Raw genomic sequence first — 7,456 nt, forward strand, 5'->3', positions numbered from 1 at the left:
CAAGGGAAGTCAAAGATAAGGATGCAAACTAGTCAGCTCAGAGTTTCAACCCTCTTTTATAGCATAGTTGTTAGACGTTGGTGTATATAAGGAGGCTTCCTCCTCAGGTTCAGATTACCTAAGAGAGCCGACTTATACTATACCAAATTATTGTGAGATTATGATTTTTGTTCTTCAATAAAAGCATTCGACATATTCAAGTATTTTTCATAGTTCTTACTTTCATTTTGAATATTTCGTTTAATCATTCTTGATACACTGTTGGTTGTTCATTCTTATTATTTAAACTGTGTTTTCAACAAATTAAGAGCATCTGGGTTCCAACATCCAACAGGTTTATAGCTCAATAACAATTCAAAATACTATGTTACAAGAAACACAATCTGACTGATAAGCACTCATTTTAAGTCTCTCAAACACTTTGAATCTTCATTGAGCGATGATCATCTCTTATCGCTTAATGCATATCTTCAATAGGCGATGAGGAAACATCTTAATCACTTTAAGAACAATTCGACCAATAGATCATCAAAATATCAAAATTTAATACATAACACCAAAATTAATGATCAAAATAAGTTCAAATCTACCTAAATGCTATTCCTTTAGCATTAATTTGATTAAAACAATAAAATCAAGGTGAATTAGATCAATTTATGCTCAAAGAGTCGAACAGGAAGTTGATAACAAGTTCTGAGTATTGTTCCATTAACCAAAACAAAAATAACTTGAATTTGCTGCAGATTGACTAATCGTATCGAATAGATAATTTGATTCTGCTCTGATACCAATTGTGAGTCCCATATCAACGACAAATCAAGATCAAATCATGTTTATTGAGAATATAGATGAAGAACTGACCAGCTTTTTCTTATTCATGAAACAGAAAATACAGAAATCTCTCAACTCACTTTAGTCGACACTCATTGAAAAGATTACAGAATGAACAACTTGTTGATCTAAGCCCATGTCACCTATTTATAAGTGACATTTACAAGTAAAGCCCAATGCTCTTAGCCCAAATACATTGAATATTACAATACAATACAAAGTAATTGGCTTTATAAAACTTCCTAATATTTAGGACTATTTTGGTTCTAACAGAAATATTCTTGTTTACCTTGTTTCACAAGGTACATATACGATGAACTTCACTCATCAGATATTACCTTAATTGGTATCATCTAATTCTATTGTTTTAGGTTTAGGATATACCACCCCTCAGATATGTCTTCGTACAATTGGTTGTCATTAAGGATATCATATAAGCCTAATTCAATTGATTCTCCTATAGGATAAAGGTTTCTTGTCTTATCAATTTCTTAGTGAGTATATGACGTAGCACCTTCATAAATTTCTATAGTTGGTAAATCCAATAAATATCTTATATTTTGGATATAGAAAAAGACAGAATTTTTACTTATAAAAGTCTTGTATATATATGTATTGATCCAAGAGTAGAATGCCTGCAACAAAATCAAGAACTAGTTGAAGTGTGGTCAAGATCGTCATCAAAGCAGATTGGTTCGTCATCTAGCCAAAAATAAAATCATTAGAAGATAAATTCAAGTAGTAGTCTGACAAGTACTACTACTTGTAAGTCGTAATCTTGAAGTACAAACTTGGATAGTAAGTTTGGTCCACCAACTCTCTTACTTCCTTATTTGGTATGAAAACATATACAACATGTTCGCCTAAGCAAGTACAAAAGAACCATTATATTGGTACTTTATGTAAAATCCCAATTCTCTCAAGGAGGAAGATGATCTATCCATTAGGTTATGAAATTATCATAAACAACAATGAATATTCAAGAACAGGTTGTAGCCATCATCATCATCATATTTATTGATATAAAGAGAAAATCTTTGATTACAATATAAATCTTCTCAAATGGAAATTACACAAAATTGGGCATACAAGAAGTAATCAAAAGCTTGCATGAAAAGATTCTGAAAATTCAATCAAGTTACTATGTAAAATACCCTAGAGGATAAGTCAAGACACTGATGAATCATGGTCTGTAATATGTAAAGTGAAATAACTGCCTCTATGTGGCATGTCCAATAAAGAGCCTCTATGTGGCAGTTTGTTAGGATTGACCTGACTGGATAATAGCTGATGTCATGAGCATTTCATCAGTAGTTGAAGATGAAAAGGGGTTCCAAAGAGGAGTTGTCCCTGGACTAGAGGGACTCTTCATAAGTGGGTCATCATTAGGTTTGGTATCTCTGGTTCTTCATGAGATATATCTAGTTTGTCTTCATGGGGTCTCTCGTCTTCAGCACTTAGTCATTTTTAGAATACTTTTACAAATAAGAATTTTGGGGTCTAATAATCTCTCTTTAAGTATTGAAAAATGCAAAAAAAAAAATCAAACATAGAACCAAGAGGATGTGAAATATCCTCAACGCCAAAAGATTCCATTTGCTTCTCTAGTTCATCCCATAATTCTTTTGCAGAACTACGACTATCAACTCTATTAAACAGTTCATTAGAAATAGCCATCATCATATAGGTTAATGCCTTCTTATCAATCAAGACCCTTTCTTTCTCTTCTTCAAAATAACAATCAGATTTTTTAATCTCTTTTCTTGCAGCCACAATATAACCATTAGTAGTAATATGTTCTACCACATCCACATAACAAACATAGGGTCCATTTTCTGATTGATTGCATTAATTTTTCATCTTCATCATCAAGAAAATGGATCATTAGAATTTTCCATTGCAAATACTCTCGGACAGTAAGAAGTGGAGGCTTCGAATCAGAACCAATGCCTAACATATCTTTCGACATCTTTTTAGACTTGAAAATTGATCTTTTCAGAAAATAACCAAGACTGGATTGAAATCTTCAAGAATAATGTCCCCCTCCTACGACTTAGCATGGGGGTCCCGCTAACCGGTTAGTGGGTGGGGTCAAGGGGCAACGCCCTTGCGAGGTCTGGGGGCAGTGCCTCGAGAAATTTTTTTACACTTAAGAAAATGAAGTACCCCACTTCCCACTAGAAAAAATAGTTTCACCGGACAACAAAAAGAGTTTATCAGATAGGCTTAAAAGAATCACTTCACCGGACAAAGGGTGTTCGATGAGAGAGTAATCAGACAATAAGGTGTCCGATGAGAAGGTTATCGGACATACTTGATTGATGAGAAATATGATCGATAAAACAGTATCCGGAAAGTCAAAAATTGAGCAATAACAATCGATGGATAGAGTCTCCGGAAGAATCTTTGTGCGATAACCAAGGGTTATTGGACAATGCTATCCGATGAGCAACAAAGACGTATATCGGACAATACTTATCCAATCAAAACTTGAGCGATAACGATCCAAAAACAAACAAAAGTTACTCAAACGATGAACAACACTTTCACGTACAAATTCAACGTCTGATAAAATGAACCTTACCAGCCATGAATATCCAACGTCCGATGAGCATGAACACGTAACTCTAGAAATTCGAAAATCATTAAAAATTGCAAATTTATGCAATTTTCTTGCACATAATGGTTCGAAAATGATGGATAAACCAATTATAAACCAATACAACAAATATAGATTAAACTGGTTCAATCTGATCAAAAAGCTAAAGAACAGAAACCAAACATATTCGAAACAGAAAATCAAGAATTCAATCCAAATCCAATCTAGTCTTTCTGATTTAGCTCTGATACCAATTGTGATCCCAGATTCAAGTCTAATTCAACAATTCATTCAATGATCAAGAACATAATAGAGATTTCAATATGTCGGCAAACTTGTATTTCATAAACTTGATGAGTATAGTGTTCTTGATACAATCTCAAAGTGTACGTATGAATCTGTTAAAATGGTGTCTAATAGCTCAACTAACAAAACTACCAGTTGCTATTTATAGCAACCCCCAAAACAGGAAAGACAAACTACCGATACTTATAAAGGGAAACTTCTACTAAACATTACAAAGCATCATAAAACTATTTAAACACCGGAACTTGAATACAACATTTTTGTTCCAACAAGTAAAAAACCTACACCTTACACCCTTATAATTAGTTATTTGATTTACTTTATATCCCTTATTTTTTTTATTTTTCATTTTACACATTTATTATATAACACACACACACACGTACACATATATATATATATATATATATATATATATAGGTTGGTTCAAATACTAACCAAAACTATTGTACAAACTATGCTAACCAACATCAACCAATCATTTTCTATCTTTTACTTAGGTTCAAATGTAACTCACATATTAATTGTAAGGGTATTTAGGTAATTTATCATTCTTATGTAACTCTCAAATATTTTAATTGAGAGTTACAAATCTTAAAATATCACTAATTGATCTTCATGTAATAATGACATGAAGTTTCACATGTGTTCATCTTACTGAATTTTATATTTATTCTTCCTATAATTGTTTTGATATTGTAAATTTGAAAAAAGTTCATTTTGTAAAGATTTCATTATAGTTCGAGTAATATGGATAATCATAGAGTAAAACGGATCGACGACAATGAGAATAAAACATCTAAAAGCGTCTACGAATACATTCGGAATTCGAATTCCGAAAGTGAAGAAAATGATCAATAAGTGTCCCAATATGAACATACGATAGCTATGAACACGCTAATGTGAACATGCCTACATTAAAGATTTGAGTTCGGGATGGCAAACAATATACATTCTTCACTAAGTTTTGAATTTCAGTAAATCCACATCTTTGTTGCTCTTTTTAATTATCTACTTTGTGCAATAATAGTTTTAGTTTTGAAGACTATCTACATAGGGGTTGTTCATTATGTTCATTAAAGATTTGACTTCGGGATGACAAACAATATACATTCTTCACTAAGTTTTTAATTTCAGTAAATTCACATCCTTGTTGTTTTTTTAATTATCTACTTTGTGTAATAATAGTTTTAGTTTTGTTACTGTTTTATGTCATATAGCACAAATCATATCATGCTTATATAGKGGHTGTTCATTATGTTCACTGTGCTATATTACTTGATCACACACATAGCGATTACATTTTTCATACTATGATGCATTAAGACATTTGTGCACAGACACACATATATTAACAGATATCAAATCAGCATAAATAACACAGACGTAGACGTTAGGATTCGTTACTGTTTTATGTCATATTGTTGATGTTCATTAGGTTCACAAATCCAAACTTGTATGTATTTGTGAAGTGTTGCGTGTGTGTGATGTTCATTAGGTTCACAAATCCAAACTTGTATGCATTTCGCCAAAATCATCCATCGTTTTGATGAATATTATGAACCAGATTTTTCGTTAATGATATACACTATTGATCGTATAGATTGGCAGTTTCGTAGTTGATTGGAGGTTACGAAATCGTCTGAATAATATAGGTTCACGATGTGATGCGATTTTTTACAAAATTACCCTTTGAACAGTTATTCATAGACATCTCATTTAATATATTAATTAAATGATTATTTTTGTAGTCTCATTTAATAAGGACCGTTTGATGAGAAAAATGAACGATCAAGATCGGTTAACATAGTTTGCACAATAGTTTGGGTTAGTATTTGAACCAACCCTTATATATATATATATATATATATATATATATCGTATATTAACTAAAACATTTGAAAAAATACGTTTCATTTTTTACAAATTACACCACTATAATCGTCTCGTCAATATGTTCAAAATGAGTCCGATATTAAATATTTTTGAATTTAATCTTATATTATTAAATATTGTAAAGCTTACGAATTATTTTTAGCACTTACATTTTATTCCCATATAGTTTCAGATTATGTGTGATAATATAATAAAAGTGTAAAATGAAGAAAAAAAATTAAGTATTTATAATATATAAATAACCATAAAGATAGAAAATGTAAGTTTAAAAAATAATTCTTATGTATTTATAATATATGATCAATCCAAAAATATCAAATATTAGGCTCATTTTGAAGGTATTGACGAGACAAATAATAGTGTAATTAGTGAAAAAGGAAACTTATTTTTGTATGTATTTTAGTTAATATACAATTATGTGTCATAATATAATAAAGGTGTAAAATGGAAAATAGAAAAACAAGGGACATAAAGTAAATTAAACAATTAATTAGAAGGATAAGTGTAAAAATAGTTTACCCAAAACGAATTAGGGGCTTTTTGACAGTTGCTGAATGGTTTGGTGCAGAATGGTTAAGTGGTCAGAATGGTTAAGAGGGCCAGAATGGTTAAGTGCTGAATGAAATAATGTTGTTTGGTAACTGTTCTCTGAATGACAACAAATTACTATTTTAACCCTCTGTATGATTTAGTATGAAGAAAGCCTATGCCAATTTCCTTCAAAAAAGAAATGATCAAAATGTTTGATACAGGAGTGTGTGAAAGGATTTCATTCCTGTATTGTTACCATAGGGAGTTCATTCCTGTATTCCACGGAAGCATGATTCATTAGAACCAAAATCTCCAAACAAAATTAAAACCAAAATCTCCAAACAAACAGTAAACAAGTAAATACTTGTATCCAGCAGTTCATGTCACTTTCAGGCACCAAGGATGAAAATTGTTCCAACAGTTCATAGCAATAAATGACAGTAAACAAGTAAATCCTTGTATCACAATTCGCAGATAGTTCCATAGATAGTAAACAAGTAAACCTCTTAGTTCAACATTCATTTTGATTATTTATGAAGGACACAATCCCTTCATAGCATTCATCAACACCAAGATTTCATAGCATTCATTTTTACCAAGCCCTGTTAAGTTGGGGAAAACATTTATGGGCTTCTACGAATCACGAAGGGAAGTGGGGAGGGCCAAGAACGTAGGCCCCAACCAGATCACTGTTAAGTTGGGGGAAATACGTGGGAAGCGAGATCGAAAACTTACCAGCTTGTGTGGGAGACGACGCAACAGCTTGTGTGAGAGACGACGGGACAGCAAGGGGGCTGTGGAGCGGGAACGATCGAGTGGGAGGAGGCGGGAGGAGGAACGATCCAGTGGGAGGAGGCGGAATAAAGGAGCGGGAACAATTTTGTTGAGAGGGCAAAAATGGAAGAAGATACATTTGAACCATTTAGGAGCCCCCTAACCCCTAAATCGTTAAGAGGATTTTGTCATCATTAAGAGGTTCTTATTTTTTTGCCAAACAACTTATACCTCTTACCGATTAAGAGGTTTCCTCTTAATGTCACCATTAAAAGGCAACCAAACAGCCCCTTAGTTGTCTTTATGTCTCTTATTTTTTTCATTTTTCATCTTGTACTTTACTTACTATGTTAACACATATAATCATATATTAATGAAGATTGTTAGTTGTATATAAGAAGCTCATATATATAAGCCCGTGGGCTTTTAGGTTTAGGGTTTAGGCCTCTGTACTATCCTATATAAGTAGCTTAGGTTTTCTCCTTTTCTTGTAACGTTTCAACAATATTCATTCAATAC

Source organism: Cynara cardunculus (genome assembly GCF_001531365.2).
Source record: "Cynara cardunculus var. scolymus isolate 2C chromosome LG 2, CcrdV1, whole genome shotgun sequence".
In the NCBI taxonomy this organism is placed as follows: domain Eukaryota; kingdom Viridiplantae; phylum Streptophyta; class Magnoliopsida; order Asterales; family Asteraceae; genus Cynara; species Cynara cardunculus.